Source organism: Panthera pardus, unplaced genomic scaffold (assembly GCF_024362965.1).
Source record: "Panthera pardus isolate Hobbes unplaced genomic scaffold, ASM2436296v1 HiC_scaffold_27, whole genome shotgun sequence".
Classification (NCBI taxonomy): Eukaryota; Metazoa; Chordata; class Mammalia; order Carnivora; family Felidae; genus Panthera; species Panthera pardus.
Genome location: NW_026526843.1, coordinates 33,822,802 through 33,845,909, shown reverse-complemented (window position 1 = coordinate 33,845,909; position 23,108 = coordinate 33,822,802). Strand labels below are relative to the sequence as shown.

The 23,108-nt window shown below is 37.7% G+C and overlaps 1 protein-coding gene across 2 annotated transcripts in view; it reads left to right on the top strand.

Moving 5' to 3' along the window:
• The window catches only part of HTR2C (5-hydroxytryptamine receptor 2C), a 288,932-nt gene that overhangs the window by 13,695 nt on the left and 252,129 nt on the right, over window positions 1-23,108 (top strand). For both annotated transcript variants that reach the window (XM_019426891.2, XM_019426892.2), the window contains exon 2: window positions 10,008-10,069. The gene's annotated coding sequence lies outside the window, so the exon portion shown is untranslated. The remainder of the gene's footprint in view (window positions 1-10,007; window positions 10,070-23,108) is intronic.

Genomic DNA, 23,108 nt, shown 5'->3' with positions numbered 1-23,108 from the left:
AAGTTGGGTACTAAGAATTTTAATAAAGCAATGGAACTAAAGTATATTGATAGCATTTGTAACAGACTTACTATTGCTTGTGTTTCGAAGATAAATGAATACAGGCTTAAAAAGGGGCCCCTAACTGGTTCCAGGTCACTCAGCTAATTATTGGCAAAGCTTACAAGGAGAACCCAAATCTCTTAAACCTCAAATGAGGTTCTTTTCCACCACGGTCTACCTCTTCTTGAAGGCTATGTGGCACATGAAATGAAAGCCTTTAAAAATTTGACATCATACTGTCCTTGAGAATCACATCATGCTTAGTAAATCTAGAATAAACAGAAAGTGAATTCACACTGTTGGTTTCAATAACCAGAAAGTTAGTAGTACAAGTGTGTGAATATTTTCAAGGTTGTGATTTTCATTCTTACAGACATAGATAAGAGATCCCGTGTGTGATGTGTGTATATATATATATATATATATATATATATATATATATATATTCAGAATGAGAGGAAGAGAATCATGGAAAAGACAAGAGTATTTTCTGCAGTTTAAATTAGATAACTGACCAGTTGACAGGCCGTGTGCATTTATTTATGGTAGCATTTTTATTTTTTAATTTGTTAAAGCAACTGAAGTCTGAAACAGCTCAAGGCTGGATGATTCCTTTCTATAAATTACGTCTCTTGAAATGTACAAATGCAAGCATGAGTCACTAGCTACAGAATTCCAGCTTTAATCCATTATGTCATTTTTATAAGGAAACAAACCGGTGACCTTCACGTGGTGTTAAGGACAATGAATCTGTGAATTACAGACTATGGGAAAGATGTGATCATAACACGAACAATCAAATGAGTTCGATGCTATGATCTAAAAGGGAAAAAAAAATAAAGTACATTTTGAAGGCAAACTGAAACATTCACATACCTTGGAAGCAAATGTCAAATAGTTAACTTTCAGTTAGATGTGCATGGGCAGAAACGGTACCCAGAAAGAAAATGCACAGCCCAAGCAAATCTGCAATGTAGGTTTTGTGGAGTGGTTTCAATTTTCTATTGATTCATCGGAACTTTACAACTATAGGGTTACTGAAATTGTTATTTATACGTACCATTCCATCTAGTAAATACAGTACAAAATCTCTGAGGCAGGAGGTGGTTCAGGGAAGTCACGGATACCTCTCGTAAAAAGGGGGAAAGGGAAAGGAATTAAATATTGAGCCCCACTCTATCCTAGTCAATGCATTTGACAAAGTACATACATTCCCTCATGTAATTTGCACGACAACCGTAATAAACAGGAAATGGAGACACAGAGAATTTAAGTCACATGCCCAAGCGCATAGCCCATCTACGTAGAGCCAGGCATCAAGCCAAGCCTGTCTCACTACAGAGGTTATGGATACTTTTTCCATGGCACCCTGATTAGCAGCCTGAAGTTTTTAAAATACGCCAAATGTTCATGCCCAAAATGTACTGTCACTATAACATTTACTTAGTCACTGGCAATGTCCTCAAAGGACTACATAAACGGAAAACAAGTCAGGAGACATCAGTCATATGGAAGCTTCTACAAATCAAGTATGCGTGTATTCTCAAAGATGTCAGTTCATTTTTAAAGGTGAGGGAATTATTATTTACTAATAGGATTAAAGGTGGAAAAAGCGTGCAAAACGTTATCTAATAATAGTAATTGGCAATGAAATAGAAAAATGGTAGAAATGAATCATAATATTTGTTTTTAAAATACCTGACACAGTTTATTTAATCAGAGGTCTTTGTGATTAAGAGCATTTAGAGTATGTAAAAGTAAAAAAAAAAAAAATTGTTTTGAAGATGGTGTTTAAGATTAGATGAGGAGTTTTATTTTATTTTTTTCAATGTTTATTTACTTATTTTCAGAGAGAGCTTGAGCAGGGGAGTGGCAGAGAGAGAGGGAGGGAGACAGAGAATCCCAAGCAGGCTCTGCACTGCCAGCATGGGGCCCGATGCAGGGCTCGAACTCACAAACTGTGAAATTGTGACCTGAGCCAAAAGCAAGAGTCGGACGCTTAACCGACTGAGCCACCACCCAAAGCGCCCCTAAAGAGCAATTTAAATAAATTTTAGAGTCTGAGTGTTCTCATCTTATGAGGATAACAATTTGTCCCTTGCAAGATTGTTCTAAGGGTGTGATGCATAACGTATACACAGAAGCTAGCACATGATAAACTCTCAATAAACAAGAAAAAAAAAAAAAGACCAGACAGATTTACCTTAAGTTCCCCCAAATCACATTTACTAGGGGGAAAAAGGCAGTCATAATAACACAGGAAACATTTTGAGTACATATGCCGTGAAATTCCATTCTGCTCTTATAGCTTCATAACATAATAAATGCTTCTATTTTAATCTAATTTCGTATATGATAGTTATATTTTCTCATCATTTAACAAGCTCAACTTTATTTTTTTTTATTTTTTTAAATGTTTATTTATTTTTTAGAGAGAGAGAGAGAGAGACAGAGCGTGAGCAGGGGAGGGGCAGAGAGAGAGGGAGACAGAATCTGAAGCACGCTCTGTGCTGTCAGCACAAAGCCTGATGCGGGGCTCGAACTCATAGACTGTGAGATCATGACCTGAGCTGAAGTCAGACGCTTAGCCGACTGAGCCACCCAGGTGTCCCAACAAGCTCAACTTTAAACATGGCATCTGCATTTTACTTATTTATTTTATTTTTTTTTTATTTTTTTTTTTACATTTACACCCAAATTAGTTAGCATATAGTGCAACAATGATTTCAGGGGTAGATTCCTAAATGCTCCTTACCCATTTAGCCCATCCCCTCTCCCATAGCCCCTCCAGTAACCCTCAGTTTGTTCTCCATATTTAGGAGTCTCTTCTGTTTTGTCCCCCTCCCTGTTTTTGTATTATTTTTGTTTCCCTTACCTTATGTTCATCTGTTTTGTCTCTTAAAGTCCTCATAAGAGTGAAGTCATATGATATTTGTCTTTCTCTGACTAATTTCGCTTAGCATAATACCCTCCAGTTCCATCCACATAGTTGCAAATGGCAAGATTTCATTCTTTTTGATTGCCGAGTAATACTCCATTGTATATATATATACTACATCTTCTTTATCCATTCATCCATCGATGGGCATGTGGGCTCCTTCCATACTTTGGCTGTTGTTGATAGTGCTGCTATAAACATGGGGGTACATGTGCCCCTTCGAAACAGCACCCCTGTATGCCGCGGATAAATGCCTCATAGTGCAATTGCTGGGTCATAGGGTAGTTCTCTTTGTAGTTTTTTGAGGAACCTCCATACTGTTTCCCAGAGTGGCTGCACCAGCTTGCATTCCCACCAACAGTGTTTTCTTTTGGTATATTGATAATATGTTTTGTACTGAGTTTTTCCTGCAACTTTTACAGTGAAGCTGATCGTGCCAAGTTGAGTAAATATTGTGACTAAACGGTTTTGAATAAAAACAAAGCATACCAAACAAATCCACCAGTGATCTGAGAATATTTTAAGAACGAGTTTTCAATATTATTCAGAGCAAAAGCCTATAGAGTATTCAGAACCTGTCATTAGTTTTTAGCTAAACTCTGAATTTGTTAGCTTTAAGGAAACTGGAAAGAAAATCGCTGGCTGTATATATGCCACGACAAGTTAAACAAAAAGGGGGCTGTGAGGAAGATATAAACTTGCACAACAAACTGCAAAACCAACCCCTCCCCAAAATAACCCGTAATGAATATCAACTGTGAAAAGAGGAGTTAAAATAAAGTTTCAAACACAGCTTTTGCCCATAATAAAGAAGGCATAGAGTTTCTTCTACTTGGTCCTTTTTTGGATGCTTACGGACTTGGCACGTTCCTCACCAGAGAAGTCACTGGAATGTATGGTTTCGTATTAAGATCAATGACTGAAAAGACTCATCTCAAATAGAAAAGTTTGCATCATTCTGATCATACATAAACACTTAATATTTGCTGATGCGAGATAGAGGCCATATAAAAATTGACCTTTGGGTGTATCTTATTCAATTAAAAAAGATTTCATAATGCTTCAGCTGTCTGGCTATATTTGTCATAGGTTTTTGGGTTTGTTTTTTTTTTTTTTTTAATGTTCTGCCCCAGCTTCGGCATCACTACAAAATATGTACACTTGCAGAGCTTCGGGTATTGACATTATTGTTACTTTTTAATTTTTATTTATATAGAGCGTGAGCAGGGGGAGGGGCAGAGACAGAGAGAGAGAGAGAGAATCCCAAGTCGACTCCATGCCGTTAGCACAGAGGCCAACGCAGGGCTCGACCTCAGGAACCGTGAGATCATGACCTGAGCTGAAACCAAGAGTCAGTCGCTTAACTGACTGCGCCACCCAGGCGCCCTGCATTATTATGTTTTAATTAAAACCTGGCCTTTCCTGATTCTTGATGTATATGTGTTTACACAATTATCATGTGAAGTTAATGCAGTTCCCCATGTATTTTTAACAATACTATCAATCTTTCAAAGTTATTTTAAGATCTGATGTTTTTATTGGTAGTAATGGATTCAATCCCAAATCTTTTTTAACAGTTTTATTGAGATAAAATTCGGATACGATGCAATTCACCCACTTTAAAGTATACAGTTCGATGGTTTCTAGGTTGAGAACTTTTTCATGGTCCTCAAAAGAAAGCTGTATACATGTACATGACTATGTGTCACTCCTGACGACCTTACCTTTCCCCCCCACCCCAACACCTCCCCATGTCCAGCCTGGCCCCAGCCAACCAGAAATCCTTTCTTTGTGTATAGACTTGCTTATTCTGGAACCCACAAACTTTTGACATATGTACTTGCTGGGAATGGCGGACAGGTTGTTTTATATTAAGAAGAGTTGGCAGGGGCGCCTGGGGGGCTCAATCAGTTAAAGCGACCGACTTCAGCTCAGGTCACAATCTCACGGTCCGTGAGTTCGAGCCCCGCGTCGGGCTCTGGGCTGATGGGTCAGAGCCTGGAGCCTGCTTCCGATTCTGTGTCTCCTTCTCTCTCTGCCCCTGCCCCGTTCATGCTCTGTCTCTCTCTGTCTCAAAAATAAATAAAACGTTAAACAAAAATTAAAAAAAAAAAAAAAGAAGAGTTGGCAAATAAAACAAAAGAAAATTTGTGGTTAGATTCAGGCAATACACTCTTGATTTATCCGGCTCAATCCTTAACTTTTTTACATTTCTGAATGTAATAAAATTTTGCGTCTGGGATTCTATCACCTTTATTTTTGTCTCAAGTTGTATGTTAGTACCCCAAAATCAATAAAAAGGGAGGCATCCTTAAAGTACTTCTGTTCAAAATTAATTGATTTCGGAAAAACCTTAGTTTCACACTCAGGAATATTCCATTTCTCCCTTTCTTTCATTTTTCTACCCAATCAACACCGGCCAAACCTGACTATCCTTTACGGAAAAGAGGCATTTACATCAGAAAACTTTTGAGTATGTGCTATTTGTAGTTGAATGCCTCGGCCTCTGGTTGTTTGGTGGTTTTGGGTTTTTTTTTTCCCCTCTCAATCTCTAATATGGAACACACCTCCTTAAAATTACACCTATTCAGAGCATTTTTGTGAACTAAAACTGCCTTTCATTCTGCTAGGCTTCGCATTATTTTATAATATAATATATTATATATATTATATATATAATATATATAATATAATATATAATATAATATATAATATATAATATATATAATATATAATAATATAGTATTTTATAATAGCCGTGTAGCATAACACATCACTAGGAACTTTCAATTCGTATACACGTTAGCTGCCAACCTCAAAAAGCCACTTTAATCACATAAAACCTGCCGCCTTCTACCCAAAATATGCTATCTATTATTTAATATACTTCCCATTTACAGCGATCAGTCTCATAATGTCTAGTAACATATATAAATAGATCCTATTAACATGCCCAAATTCGTGTTGTAATCTTCTTTTTCTGAAGCATATATGCTCTATACACAATAGAAAATAATTTGTTATTGTTACTTGTGCTAAATATGAGGATGCGATTGATAATGTCCTATTTTGTATTGGAAAGCTTTGTCCAGTGGTTTTGTCTTTTGAAATTGCTCCTTTGGTTTGCCATGTTCACTTGAACTTGTGATTCACTGTTGCGAGTATCACCAGTGGTCCACTCCAGTGCTCTCTTGGACACCACACAGAAAGCTTTAAAGGCAGCATTACGTTAGATAAAGATGGTGGTATTAGAATATCCAGTGAACTTGAAGAGAAAGTTAAGAAAATGTGAGTGAATAAATCTACAGGATAAGGCAAGGGGATATGCTTTAAATAGTCTATAAACAAGACTCGGTGAAAGAAAAAGAATGTTTTGAACAAAGGACAGAAGAAATAGAAAAGGAGAAGAGCATACCTTATGGTTCCATTGATAGGAACTTCTAGAATGGGCAAAAATGATCTAAAGTGATAGAAGTAGGGAAATGGTCACTCTGAGTCAGTGGGGGGTGACTACAAAGGAACAGGAAGATAGAACCATTCGATATCTTCATTGGCACGGGGATTGCGCAGGTGTGTATTTTCTTCCTCAAAACTGGTCAAACTCCATATGTAACATATGTACATGTTATTATATGTAATTTATACTTCATTAGAGTAAACTGTGTAGAAGTCAAAGCACTCAGTAAAGGGTAACCATTGTGTTTGAATGGGATCAGATTTTAATCCCGAATGAAAGATGACCTCCTTCTTTTTAAATACGAAATATCTGCGTCATTCCAAAGAGGTACATTACACTCTTTTGTAATGTATTCCTGCTTCTCAGGATTGAGGACTGCCATTTTAATGATGACGCTTAGGCACAGTAAGATAGGCATTTCTTTAATAGACATTCTACTTTAAATGCCTGTTTTTTTCCCTGTGATTTCAACCGAGGAGAAATAAAGCAGCAAACTTATCCATTAAATCTTCGCAGGATTCGTAGGACTTTGAAAGCGCGATTTTGAATCGAAACGACTGTTTCATAATACTCTTTCTGCGGGTAGGCCGAAAGCAAAATAACATTAATTTTCGTAGGAAAAGGAAGATAAAATCTGCCTTGAACAATCACAAAATTCCCCTTCATACCACTTTATAAGTCAGTTATAAATAGCATCAGAAGTAATAGGGTTGCACATGAGAAATTGAAAGATAGCGCATGCACTATTTTTGGAGGAGCCATTGTGTCGTGTTTGGATCAGTATGTAGAGCTAGGTTGGGGCTAGGGGCGTCTTTCCTTTTTCTCTGGAGTCGGCAGCCTACAAAGGAGAAAACTTTATCAAAGTCATGTGGGAATTTTATTTTTATCTTTATTTTTTATTTAAATTCAAGTTAAGTTCACATACAGTGCTGTCATGGCTTCAGGAGTAGAACCCAGTGATTCATCCCTTGTAGATGACACCCACTGCTCATCCCAAAAAGTGTCCTCCTTGATGTCCATCAGCCATTTAACCCAACAGCCCACCCACCACCCCTCCAGCAACCCTCGCTTTGTTCTCTGTCTTTAAGAGTCTCTTCCGGTTGGCCTCGCTCTCTGTTTTGATCTTATTTTTCCTTCCCTCCCCCTACCTTCATCTGTTTTGTTTCTTAAATTCCACATATGAGTGAAATCGCATATCTGCCTTTCTCTGACCGACTTATTTCGCTTAGTATAGTACTGTCTAGTTCCATCCATGTTGCTGCAAATGGCAAGATTTCATTCTTTTTCATTGCTGAGTAGTATTCCGTTGTGTATATATGCCACATTGTTTTTACCCATTTGTCCATCGATGGACATTTGGGTTCTTTCCATAATTTGGCTATTGTTGATAGTGCTGCTCTACACGTCATGTGGGAATTTTAAAGACAACAGTTGAGTAAGATAAAAAGAAACTTGAAATGACAGAATGCTGATGACAAAATATATCTCAGATTTATGTATAAATAACCGAAAGAAAAAGACTGAAGAGTGTGTGACAGATATAAAATCTGAATGTAAAGAATGCCATCAGTGTGGAGCAGAGGCAAATCAAGTGGGATTAAAGAGAGAGACAGAAATGGGGGGAAAAAAAAGTTAATTTTGCCTAGGGTATTCCAGACTTTTTCTAAATTAATTAAAATTTTAGAAATGTACACGAAGATGTTGCAAACACCAGAAAAAGTATTTTTTTCAGTTGATAGGTCTGGAAGTAATTTTTTAAACTGTAAGATCGATTGTTTTTACGGAGGAGCAGAAATGCTTCATTATATCTCATTTCTCCCCCCAAGGGAGTGTGGAAACCCGCAATAAATAAATCCTGTGTGAATAGGTAAAATTAAGTGGGAGCTACAGCAGTAGAACAGGTCATTACTATGCACTGAAATGATTTCAGGCTTTGCCGCAATTCTATGTTTCATTTTTACCGTACAGGCTAATAACTTGGCAATCGACTTCTTCAGCATGCAAGGAGTCTCATCATGGCTCAAAAATTACTAATTTTCTACTTCTGGGTCTGGAAATGTGCTAGGCAGAACCAGGTTTACATCCCTTTTCATGAAGAAATTATTTTTATTTACTGTAGATCCCCTACCATTTCACGAAAACAGATGTTTTAAGGTGCTCATGTGTTCTCACATATTTATTTCATAAATCTTTGTATTATTTAGAGCTGTAAAACAGACAAGAACATTCTAGTGCAAATTTGTAATTTTAAATGTATTTTCCTGACATTTAGTTTAAGATAGCAAAGCTTTTACCCATGTTGCTTTTCATTAATTTGAAGTCAGAACTACTCTTTATTTACTGTCATAAGGAATGAAAAATGTAACAATTTGTTGGCATAGTCCATTGTCTCTTGAATGATTAAGAGGGTAGTCACCTTAAATTATTTAAATTGTAGCTTTAAATTTATTGCATTAATAATTTATACTATGCTTCAAATCTGTTACTTTATATTGATAAGTTTATGAGCTAATAAATTATTTTAATGTCTTCAAATAATACAATAATTAATATTGCTTATGTATTTTTTATAACTCTAGTCGTCTTTTCATTATTTGATTTTATTTACTTGAATGAATGGAAGAATTAGTTTTGTAGGGGAGGAAAAACTTTTCCTCTACCCTGTTGGGTTCTGTCACTGAGACCTGCAAACTAAAATGACAAGTGAGGGAATAACAGGAGAAAAAGTTTTGTTTCATATACATATGAAGCCAACAAAAAAAGCAACTGGCTTGTTTAACAGTAAAGTTAAGGACTTATATACTTAACTTGGTAGGAAAAAGAAGAACAACTTCTCTAGGAAAAGCAAATAGGTTTCTTTAGTAAAAACAAGTGGGTTTTTTTAGGAGAACAGATGGGAGAGAAGTTTGTGATAATGTTTGTCGATACAGGTACCAGTGGTCTTTCCATCTACCACAGAGCTATACAATTTTTCGGAAAGGGTATTCATGGTAGCCTCATTCACCCAGACATTACAGCTTTTAGTCAGATAAAGGAAACACAGGAGGCTTTTTTTTCTTTTTCCTGCAATACGGTTACAGCAAATTTATTTGTCCTGCAAAAATGTAGCTGGCTAATATTTGTATTAATTTTGTTTTCATATCTCGAAATAAACACTGTCAACCGATAGGTTTAAAATAATTGATACTGAAATGGCGATTTTTCAAATATCATTTCCCCTTCCAGCTTCTAGTATCGTTTTTCATACCTATGGGTAAAATACCATGTAATTAATCCTGGTCTGTAATTACTTCCTGGGAAATAATGTTTTAACTTAATATTTGAATCATGATTTTGCTGGTTCATGTATAATACTTCGCTGATATTTAAGTTTCTCTGTTATCTGCTACACTAATGGTTGGGGCTTTTTAAAATTAACTTTATATAAATGAAACAGTCTTCTGGTGCCTTATGGATATCAGCCTCTTTACTTTTCAGTTATGCTTTATACATGGATAGTATAAATAGCTATTGTAAATAACACTTTACTTACAGAGTTCTCATTGCATTTTTCTAAATGTTTGTTTTCAGGGATATCAACCAATATCCATGAGCATCTATAGGCCAACCATCGCCATCCTTCAAAAATAATTGTAAGTATACCCATAACCATGCTACAGCACTCTCCTTTTGCAGTAATATTCAACCATTATAGTTAGGAGATTCTGATTATTTTGGTAATGTACACCTACCTCTGAACTAGTAAACATTTTCCACTGATGGTTTACCATATTTGAAAAAGAATATTATTTCATTGGTAAATAACATTTTAATGCAGCTTTAAAAAAAAAAAAAACTCAGCCTATTTAATTACCAAATAATGTGTTAAACAGACACCCTTACCAAAATGTTTAATCAGCACCCTGACTTTATACTAAATAAATATCAAATAAGATAACATAAATAAGAACAACTAGGCTAGTCAAGACAAACTGTGAACTTTAATTTTTCTCCTTCAGAAACAAACTCATATCCGAGATTAGGCCATAGAAAATACAGCTATTATTTTCCTATGATAAACTTTTGAAGATATTCTTGATGGATGGACCTAAAAATCTCAGGAGGAGTATGAGGGGAGACTGAGAATTTTGTTTCTTTTTTTTTTAATTTTTTTAAAGTTTATGTATTTTTGAGAGAGAGAACGGGAGTGGGGGAGGGGCAGCGAGAGAGGAAGACAGAATCCGAAGCAGACTCCAGGCTCTGAGCTGTCAGCACAGAGCCCGACGCGGGGCTCGAACCTATGAACTGTAAGATCATGACCTGAGCCAAAGTTAGACGCTTAACCGACTGAGCCTCCCAGGCACCCCTGAGAATTTTGTTTCTTAAAAAGGAGTATCAGGGGGTTCCTGGGTGGCTCAGTCGGTATTCTCTAGGTTTCTTAAGCATGTTATTACAATTTAGGCAAAGTAGGTCAGAATTAGATCCCTTATTTTAAGCTCTAGACTTAAATCCTCAGGGAATCCTCAATTAAATTTCTGATTGTTCTGGGGTTAACTTGCTTTTACAGTAAAATGTTAACAGACTCTTTCAGTATAAAATTAATATATACCCATTACATAAAAATTAAATAATACAACCTAAAGTGGAAAGTGGAAGTCTATCCAAATTGGAGAGAAGTTAGGGTGGAATAAGGGTGGGGAATGTCTGCTGAACATATTATGATTGATCAAAAAATAAAAGAAGAAAACAGTGATTTTACGTCAAAGTAGTTGCATCAAAATGGCTGCATTAAAATGTATCATAGTCAGAATGGTCAATATCAAATTGCCCTGCTTTGTGATTTGATGACTCACCATTTAACATGATGACAAAGGTTCCACTTCCTTTGTTTAATATGTATTGAAGAAATTCTTGGTGCCATATGGCCAGGTTTCCATAAAAGAAACATGAAATTCAAAAAGCGTAAAACGTAAAATCTTAAAGAGCCCCAGCAGCTGTCCTGAGAGTGCACGCAAGAAGTCACTCAGTGTACTTTTGTGAAAATCCAAGTTTTCCCACAGATGTTTTCACTACGTTGGTGAAACAGGCTGACGTGGACAGGCAGGTAAGTTTACACTCTCAAGCTTCAAACCGTGTTCACTCACACAAGGCCACCTCGTCTGTATCAATGGCAAGAGAAGCCCTACGGGGTGGTAAAGACCAAGGTCAGCCTTAGTAGAATGTGACGTAAGCCGGTTTCATCTGCAGTACGCCCCTTTGGACACACGCCTGTTGACATCTTGTTCTTACCCAGATGTTAATTGGAAGAGAGATTTGATATACAAATTCATGCTAGAGTGGCAATATCTAACAAGTCCTACCCCATCCAGAGAGGGGCACATTTTAACATCGAAAATGGGACTCCAACAAATCCCTTGATTGGCTAAAAGAGAAAGTATGCCCCAAATGTCATCACGTTGGTAGATAAGCCTGTTGCCTACTTCGCTTCTCCAAAAGGCTGGCCTCCTCAGGGCATATTAGTGACACAAAAAATAGATATGCAACATACTTAGTATAAAACCTTAGACTCTGGTTATTTATGGTAAAGAATTTTGTTATTGTCACTAAATATGTTCATTCTCACTGTATGTAGAAGAGTACTAAAAGTTTTGTGATAATGTACATACATCCACAACTTGATATTCTTTGAGGATTTGAAATGGGGGTGCCTGGTGATTTCTAGCTATTTTAAGCTATATGAGATTCCACCGATTTTAAAAATAAAAGGCAATTGACCTGATTGGTCTCCAGCTATCACTCAAACTTAGTAACACCTACTCTGAAGCCTTACTTAATGCTACCTATGGGCTACTATGAGGTATATATATATAGTTATTATATATATATATCATATATAGTTATTATATATCATATATATCACAGTGAAGGTAATATGTATCAGATATATATATCTGATACATATGTCATGTCATATATATATGACATATGTATCAGATATATATATCAGATATATATCACAGTGAAGATAATAATTTAGGAAATGTGTTCAATGTCTCCTGCGAAAAATAATCAGTTGGACACTGTGCTCCTTCCTGAGCTGGATAAGGTTTGTAATATTAGTAAGTATTAAAGGTAAATATTATCTTTTTTTCTGTAAAACCATATCACCATTTAAAGTTTCTTCACAGAAAGTGAAGAAATGATGTACATACATTCCTTCTACAATGTCACGACGGATTTATACTTGTCCCTTTCTTGACATCTATATTAACACCTATACTTGAGAATTAAATTCACACCTACATGAACACCTATATTTAAGAATTTTATCTTTTAAACTTTTGACTAGGTGACTCTGTGTTGTGATAAATAAATACAAGTTCATTTAACGGAAGGATTTTTTTTTTTTTTTGCAGTGTAAGTTCTCTGATATTTAAATGAGTATTATTATAAAGTTGTTTTGGTTACCAAATGACTTAAAGGAAGACATAAGTAGACGCTAACAAAAATCAGCTATTACCTACGTACATCTTATTGTTCTTCAGCTCTTCATTTGGTTAAAGTAAATGAAACATAATCAAAACTCATGAAAGGGTACAGAATTGAGTATTAAAATGTTGTGTGTTCCATGAGTAGAATATGCCTTTTATACCACCTACAGGAACCAACATGGTGTCGTGTACATAATATGCATTTAATAATATATTCAATAATTAGTGCAGTAATAACTATTGAACTAGTAGTGATAAAATAATAGCACCTTGGGAATAGATACTCAGTCAGGCATGCCTTTCAGTAGTGAATATATATAACATATTTAGAGCATAAGAAAACCTAAACCTTTATAAGATAATTCCACATTCCTCACAATTTTTACTTGTACTAATATTCCAAAAATTGAAGTAGTCTTTTATAATAATCAATAGAACTAAAAAACATGGCTTTAACTGAGTGAAGAAATATTTATTGATTTCAATAAGCCAATTGAGCCAACTGATAACTTGAAAAACTACATACCACACATATTTTTCACTCTGACTAGTCTGCACCCGAAACCAACAAGGCTGGCAACGTGGTTCAGAATGTGCCCGTGCTAGAATGTTCCAACTTTTCAAAATAAGCAAAAATCACTTTACTTTGGAAAGGTCAGCAGCTAAGCAGTTTCAGGGTAGAGTTGCATGGCCATTCACACTAGATCATAGCAGCGAAATAATTTTATACGTGCATTTTCCGATTTTGAACATACACCTTTCAAAGCTATGCTTGTACTTCTAAATTTTGCATTTTCAAAACATTCATATCTCCCGAAATATCAAATATGGGTGTAACTTTCTTTTAAACATGGGAGTAACTTAAGTAACTGCAACAATTAAATTAATACATGTGGTATAAGAGGCCGTCAGGATCAAGGAGTTAATGACGTAGAGAATGTTGATTTTGTATTTATTAGTCTTAAGTACATATTGCTATCATTTTAGAAATGGCACATATTACCTTCCCAAAAGATACAGATATTTTAATGAGGCAGAAGTTGTTACACATTGTATGAAATGCATATTTGCATACTGGCATCATGTTTCTATCACATTTTACTCTCGTTTAGAAATTATTTTTTCCCCTGCCAAAATTAAACCTATGACCCAGACAAATAACACATGGTATATGAGAGCTTGCTAACAATCGCTTTCTGAAATATTCTCTCTTCGTACATCTAGGCATCATTGTTCCTTTAGCTTTCTCAAAACTAAGTATCTTTATTTGTATCTTTAGAGACAAATAAAAACTGATGGTAAGCTTATAAAAAGATACTAATAAAATGTGAAAATCGAATCACATATTTGTGGTATGTTCGTTAAAACTATATTATATCAATTAAAATCTCTATGCAATTAATCGTCATTCCATGGAGTATTCGTATTGACTTCATAGGGTTTTGATTATATGAGAATATACTCTCCACGTGTTGCAAGTTTCTTAACATCATTGCCAATGACACTGTCATTTAGACGGTTGGATTAGGCAAGAAACTGTCAGTCATCCTTGAACATCTTCCTATCCCTTATGCCCCATAACCAATTTCATCACCAACTCCTGGCAACTTTAGCTTCTGAATATCTTCACTCCATTTCTAGCATCGTTATACTGGGTTTGGTTTGTCCATCACTTCTTGTCTGAGTACAGGAACACCCTTCGAAATAATTGCCCCAATTACACATTTGCACTCCCAAATCCCATCCTCCCTATTCTTAGTGCTCTTAGAATAAATACCAAAATCTTTCTTATGGGTTATAAGAGAACCTAATCTGACCCCTGTCGACCTCTTCAGTGCCAGAGTTTACCATCTTCCCTCACCTCCCTCATGAATGCTTCGGCTACAACTGTCTACTTTCAGTTCCTTGAACACATCATGCTCTCGCCTCTGTTGTGAATCGTTCCTTGCATTTCCCACCTCTCTTAACGCTCACATCACCATCACATCACTTACTGCAGTTTATACATTATATTAAGTTTGTCCATTTATGCTTGTGCTTAGAGATCCCTATCTCCTCCACTAGATGTGAACGTCAGGAGATGAAGGGCAGGATTTGCTTTGGCTGAAGGCTGTCATTTTTAGCATCCGGCACGGTGCCTAGCATATGATTCAGTAAATAGTCATTGACTGAATAACTCAATGAACACATAGGTATTTGTTAAAAAGTCATTCATGTAACTTTTTGGAAGTAGTTGATCTGTGGTTGCTTAATTGTGCAGGCTATTTTTCTACGCGCCGCCCCCTACTGGTAGCTATATATATTGCAGCCTGGTGAAAAATTGTAGAGGCCTCAGGTACTAAGACCTTAACATAGGGTTGCAGATGGGAGCTATCAATTAACTGTGACAGCAGTAAACGTATCACCGTGTCTGCAAATGTGACATTAACTCTACAAGCAATTGACATATAAAAAGACATCAGATAGCCCAATCCTATCACTGCTATGCATTATTAAATAAGCAAGTTCAGGGGCGCCTGGGTGGCTCAGTCGGTTAAGCGGCCGACTTCGGCTCAGGTCATGGTCTCGCGGTCCGTGAGTTCGAGCCCCGCGTCGGGCTCTGTGCTGACAGCTCAGAGCCTGGAGCCTGTTTCGGATTCTGTGTCTCCCTCTCTCTGATCCTCCCCTGTTCATGCTCTGTCTCTCTCTGTCTCAAAAATAAATAAGCGTTAAATAAGCAAGTTCAAATTTGTGACAAATTAATTCTGCATAGCCTATAAAGTATTAAGAACTAGTGCTAATGGGGCTCACCTTTCACGTTAAAAAATGGAATATATATATATATATATATATATATATTGAATGTAGTATGAAGGTATCATTCAATATATGAATATATATGAATATGATTGAAATGTGATGTTACTAGATGAACACATTGATAAATGATATGATTCTGAGTTTACATTTCCTCCTGGCCACCTAAGATTTCTTATTCCTGCTTTAATTTCACATTGTATTTTATTTTTATCCCACTAAATTACACTTAGCTATTATGCAGTGAACCAAATTTGTCTTCGATTGCATAGATCTCCCGTAACTCATACATTTTCCTACCCTAGTCATGTTTCCATTTTTTCGTCTGTTGAAATATTGACAAACAATTTTAAGACAGCACGATGAGTGCCGGAGCAATGTTTCTCAAGCCTTGTTGTGGACGTAATCATCTGGGGATCCTGTTAAGCTGCAGATTCTGCTTAAGTAGGTCCGGAAAGGAGCCAGAGAGTTTGCGTTTCTAACAAGCTCCCGGGTGACGATATCGTCGGTCCGTGAACTATACTTGCGGGAGCACGGTAAAACCGCAGGGGTCAACAACCTTCTTCTGTAAAGGGCCAGGTAGTAATTATTTGTGGTGCTGTGTTCCACATAGTCTCTTGCAACAACTCAGCTTTGCTGCTCTAGCATACAGTCGGCCACGGGCAACATCGAGAGGAATGGTTGCTCATAAAACTTTATGAACACTGAAATTCAAATGTCTACAGTTTTCACAGAGTATGGTATATCAATCATCTTTTTATTTGTTTTTTAAAACCATCTAAAAAATGCAAGTGCCTTTCTTAGTTCGTGGGCCATATACAAAGACAGTGTGTACTTTGCCGATCGCCCCGCGAGGGGATAAAGTGCCAGTGGGTAGGCCGGCCGTGTCCGGCGAGAGAGGCTCTGTGGAGAAGATTGCTGTGACTCGAAGACACAAGGCGTTGCAGATTTTCATGAGGAGTTGTGTCAAGCGAGCGTGCAGAATGAGAAGTGGAGGATGTGATTAAGTTCCACATTTTGGAATGTTCAGAGAAGCCTGGTCTGCCGAGAGGGAGGAAGAGGGTAGCGATGATTGAGGAAACCAGGCAAAGCTACACTGGAAAGGTCAGGACTCTCTGCAAGTGACAGCAGACTGTTCTCAGATGAGAGGTTCTAGGGAAGCATTTATAGAATCGAGGTTTGCAAATTCATTGAGGAAAAGTGAAATGAAGATCACAAAGCCAGGCAGGGCAGGCCAGTCAAGCCATTTTGTCCATTATCACAAAGCACACAGCCGACTACAAAGGGAAGCCAAGAACTGATGAATGAAGATTAAAAAGATGGCCTCTCCAAACGCCTCAGCGGCTGACTCACATTGCTGATGAGCTGGAGAGTAGGCATACACGCCGAGAGGTGAAATGAGCATGTGTCTGTTATTTCTCTGGAAGCGGCGGTAGAGTGAGGCAATGGAACGTGACCCAACACCAGAGCTGGAAATGGTGAATGATGGGATGTCAAGTACAAAAGTAACTCAATCCCAATACTTTGGAGAAAGCTCTTCCTCTAGGTCGCTGTCCATTTCTCACATCATCCATCCCAAAAGGACTTTGTCCAGTTGCTTTGCAGTTGTGTTTCATTGGAATGCTAGAAGTGAATTAAGACTCGCTTGGGGAGCACCTGGGTGGCTCAGTCAGTTAAGCATCCGACTTCGGCTCAGGTCATGATCTCAAGGTTAGTGAGTTCAAGCCCCACATCGGGCTCTGCACGGACAGCTCGGAGCCTATCTGGGATTCTCTCTCTCCCTCTCTCTCTCTGCCCATCCCCCGTACTCTCTTTCTCTCTCTCTCCCTCTCATAAGTAATTACACTTAAAACATGATTTGCTGGGAACTTATTATATACAAGGAACTTAAGGATTTTTTTTTAATTCTTATAACAATCTAATAAATAGGGAAATGACCACTTATTTACTTAGATTTTCTCCAAGATAGGGAATGCATCTACCAGAAGCTATGACTCAGTCATAATCCCCAAAGGTAAAGAAAAAAATAGAAGGCAGAAGGAAAGTTTTCACTGTTCCACAATGGAGGGGAAGCCAACATTTTGGTCAGAAAATTATACGTGACTTTCAAATACTGACTAACCATGACAGGAAAGGCAACTTATTAATGGAAGTTAGGAAGAATAGCAAATGTACACACAGGAAATTTTAAACTTTTTTTAACATTCAAAAGACCGGGGACCAGGTTTCCATCAAATAAGGAGAGATGTTGCATTTAGTTATAATATAAATTATTGTTTATTGAACATCTACTCAACGCCAGGCAATATAGTGAAAATTATACAAGTTATTCCATTTAATTTTCACATTTTAGTAAAAGTGGTTGTTATTATGAAAACTTAACATATGAGTCCAAGAGGCCTTAAGTGAGTTATTCAAGGTTCCCTGACTCCTTTGGACTTGCCTAAGAAAAATTGCTATTGTGGGGTGTCTGACTTTGGCTCAGGTCACAATCTCACAGTTCATGGGTTCGAGCCCCGCGTCGGGCTCTGTCCCGACACTTTGGAGCCTGAAGCCTGCTTCGAATTCTGCGTCTCCCTCTCTCTCTGCCCCTCCCCAGTTCAGGCGCTGTCTCTCTGTGTCTCTCAAAAATAAACATTAAAAAAAAGAAAAACCGCTAGTGTGTAAATCTGAAAATATTAAATACATAGCACATACCAGATGCCAAACAGAACTTCATCGTTGTGTTCTTGCTATTATGGTCAATAGTATCACTGCTATTTACCTGATGCCTCTAAGCCTTTTTTTTTTTTACCTCAACCATAATGTGAAAGTCAATATAATACAAGTAGGTCAAAGGATTACATGAAACAACCCACTTAAAGTCTCTAGCATATGGAGGCCACTTGGTAAATGTCAAAACTACATAAATTTTCTCTTGAAGGATGCTCTTTATTCTTACATACGACCCAATAAGGCAGTCAATAAGACCCAATAATGCTTCCAGTTATTTAGCGGTAGGCCCCTGGGTAATGAAGTTGACCGTGTATCTTCAGAAAACAATGTCTGACTAAAAAAATGACTTTAGTTTAAGTGTCTGGAATGAGAAGGTTGAGTTTAGGGCTGAAATACTCAGAACATGCTTCAAAGTTTCTGGGTTGATTTTCTGCCCCACCTACTATTTCCTGTAGTTTATATCACTAAGGACTTAGATATTTCTTACATATCTGTGTATGTAACAAAAGAATAGTAGTTATAATCCTATTAAAATAGTATAATTCATTCATTTTTTTGCCCCAGTTCAAGAGTTGTCTTTTATTTATTTTAGAAATTTTTTTTTAATGTTTATTCTTGAGAGAGAGAGAGAGAGAGACAGAGCATGAGGAAGGGAGGGGCAGAGAGAGGGAGACACAGAATCCGAAGCAGGCTCCAGGCTCTGAGCTGTCAGCCCAGAGCCCGATGTGGGGCTTGAACTCACGAACCCTGAGAACATGACCTGCACCGAAGTCAGACGCTTAACCGACTGAGCCACCCAGGTGCCCCCGACAGTTATCTTTTAATAGTTGAGGCAATGTTTATTGATAGTATGAAAGTGTTTGGTAAATGTGTTCAATACATGTTGGACGAAAGAGTGAATTAATGACTCATTTCCATTATTATTTATTATTTTTATATCTTTAGATTTCCATAAAGAAAGCTCCCTTTAAATTGGATATATACTTAGCTCTGTAAATTCATTTAAACAAAACACATCATGTTCCCCTGGATATAAAAATACAAATGAATTAGGCCTTATTACACTTTATTTTTTTTTTAATTATATTTAAAAATTGGTTTGGGTACTTGATGTGCTAACATTTAAGTACAGCACACCTGCCTTACATTGTTTGCTCCTTGGTGCTTTTCTTCAATTAATATTCATTTTGATGAGCTTTGGCAGTCCTCATGCTTTTAAAGAGTAAGCCAGATTTTCAGTTGACAAACAGATCTTGGTGTATTGACTACCAGTAACCTCGGATTCTAAAAGGAGAGAAGACGACCAAGTAACTCCAGTATCCTAGAGAAACCTGATATTTCAGTGTCTTCTCTAAATTGTTACCTAAAAGCCGGCCTAGAACGTACCTTTTCAGAGAGGGATGCTCTGGGGAAAAATGTTTGCCAGAGAACCTATCATTGAAAAGATAGCTCAGGGAAACAAAGCGATAAAGGCCAAGAAAAAGACACAAATGAAGAAAGGGTCAGATTAGCTGGGATCGTGATACCGTAGAGAAGTGGCCTGGGAGCTCAACACTGAAGACAGTTGAGTTTAGAATGTAGATCGGGCGGGAAGAAGGGCACTTCAGGAGTGTGTGTTGAGGGGCAGGGGCTCCACAAAAAGCTGGGAAACCAATTAGCAAGGAATGAGTGGGAGCCGATGGGGCCTGTGACCTGATTGGGTTATAGCCAGTAACGGGATAAGGCAGAATAGATAAGGCGAGGGCAACATGGAGAAGATATTTAAAAAAGAAGATGCTGGATAAAGGGTTTTGATAATATTTATAGCTGTTCTTCCGAAGAGAAACGCCTGTAAGTGCTCAGATAAACTGGTGGATCTGTCACCTCTGTCTCACAGTTGCGACGCTTTGGTAGTGGGCTTTCCAGTGATTACACCTGTAACAAGCATGCCCTTCCACCAGGTGGCTACAAAGTCAAGTCATGCTGGGGGAGTTGCCCAGTGTTTGGGACTCTGATGCGGTTGAAGGTTTTTCCAAGTCACAGCTTCAAAAATCTGATCAGCTACTTAGTGTCCTATCTCCTATCTAGACAACCTTATCGAAAAAGTCGAATGGAGCTCATTGCTTCTCACGATTCCTAAGCTCAGGGAATGGGTCTGTATGTTAGATTCCCAAGGCAGGCGCCAAAGCAAACGAAAGAGAAGGAACCAACACGATTTGTTTCAAGTTTCTATGCACCCTACTTTATAATCCGTGACTTGCTCCCAGATCAATGCCTTTAGTGTTACTGCTAGCCACCATCGAGCTCTGTCCTTGAAATAGAATTTGTTTATTTCTCTCCCACAATTGACTGGTTGCCATTCCCTATGGCAGAGTTATAGCTGTGAGAAGTGATAGATGGTTACTGAATTAGAGGAAGAGGACTGGATAGTGAGGCTCTCTAAAGCCTTCAGGGGAAGGTCAGTGGCAATTTGGATAGTAGGAGTTGGCAGAACGTGGCTCCGGCAGCTTTTCCTTCATTATACATTATGATATCATGCCCCAGAGAACATCAAGTTCTCAGTTTATTTTTGGGGAAAATTACATAAAGCCAAGATCAGTATTGTTTGACTCTTCGTGTTAATAGGTAGTGCATTAAGTTTGCATTAGAACAAAAAATGACGTAACCTCGTTTTTAAAAAGCAAAACACTACAATGAACATATCAAAATACCCCTGTCACAGGAAAAGCATGCTGTTTATTACTCTAAATTATTCAGAGGTTTTGACACAATTTGCTGTAAACATTTGAGTAATAGAACAGTCTAGAACTAGTAGCTGACGGTGATACACTGAACTTCATCATTTTTCCTTCCCTTTGTGTCTTTGGAGGTTCGAATAAAGAGTGAATATTAGATTAATTAGCCAAAGTAATTATGGAGAACTATTATGGGATCAGCACTATGCCAGGGGTTCCAGGAGTTGGCATAGTGCTGACCCCAAAATTTCAGGAGTTGTACTGGCCATGATCTCTGACCTCCCAGCTTGCTCATGATGTTACCAGTGAGATGAGATTAACATGAAACCAAACAAAAGCAGAATGTTACAAAGAGCTAAATAGCGTGCCCTAAGCAATAAGGATCATACAGGTACAAAGAGGGGAGAAATCAACGAAGCCTGCGTTTCAGAGGGAGAGCCATCGGAAAGTGAGCTCATAAGATGGGATGAATTGTATCCATAGCTGCCATCCTTCTTTTCCATCTCATTAAGCAGTCTATTTGTCTTTTTACACCCTCTCCAGACATTCACAGAAGTCCTTCTGACATGGTAGGGACTCCATTGACATTTGCTGGTTGATCTAAAAAAATGGAAGGGGCAACTGAGTGGCTCAGTCTGTTGAGCGTCCGACTTAAGCTCGGGTCATGATCTCGCGGTTTGTGAGTTTAAGCCCCACAGTCGACTCGCTGCCGTCGGCACAGAGCCCCCTTCCGATCCTCTGTCCCCCTCTGTCGGCCCCTCCCCTCGCTTGCGCGCTCTCAAAAATAAATTTTCAAAAATGTTTAAAAAAGAAAATTGAAGTATAATTAACATACGGTGCTACATTAGTTTCAGGTGTACAACATAATGATTCAGCAATTCTATGCATTACTCAGGGCTCGTCACAGTGTGGTCACCACTAATTTTTTTAGAAGGATATGGTAACAGCAAGCAAAAGAGAGACATTTGGTTTTTCTGTCAAATATATAGTTATCTTGTGAAAAGTCTGTAATGGCCATGGGTAGAGGACCTATTCATTGGATCATAGTGCCAATCTGAAAGCAAAGTTTATAGAGGTGCTTCTTTTCAATTCTTTTTTAATATTTACTATTTATTTTTGAGAGAGAGTGAGAGGGACAGACAGACAGAGTGGGGGAGGGGCAGAAAGACAGGGAGACACAGATTCCGAAGCAGGCTCCAGGCTCCGAGCTGTCTGCACAGAGCCAGAAACGGGGTTCAAACTCGCGAACTGTGAGATCATGACCTGAGCCGAAGTCGGACGCTTAACTGACTGAGCCTCCCAGGCGCCCCTGGTGTTTGTCTTTATATTAAGGAATTTTTATTTGTTAGACATGCTCCTCTCAAATTTCAGTCTTCCATGAAAGCAAATGGCATTGAATGATATAGTTGCAACTAATGTTAGGCAAGTACATAATTTTAATGGGACGTGATTAGACGTAATTAGAATAGTGTCACGTCGCCAAAGATAGAGATAGATTGACAGCCATTAATAAGGTAAAAACCTTGACTGAATTTCTTGCCTCTACTACAACATTCTGAAAGTGATCTTATAATTTAGGATTAAGGCTGTTGTCATCATAATTACATACAAAACAATGACTCTGAGTAACCACTCTTTTTCAAAACTGTGGGATAATGAACATGTATTTTTCTGAATGCTGAACTAAATGGACCACAACTTCCTAAATGGATGGTCTCCAAAGGAAATGTAAACTATTAAAACCCATAATTAATAACCAGTTTGTCACACGTTATTTTCCCTCTTTTCGTACTTATGTCTATCAAGTATTCTGCACATTCAAGAGAGTGTCAATATGGTAACTTGTTAACCAACACTTGGTAAATAGGTAGGTCTTCTTCATTGGAAGAGCAGAAACAAAGGTTAATGCATATTTCCTCCTTCAAGTGGCCATTATTCTAGAATTTTAGGCAGGAAAATATGGTCTTTTATACATC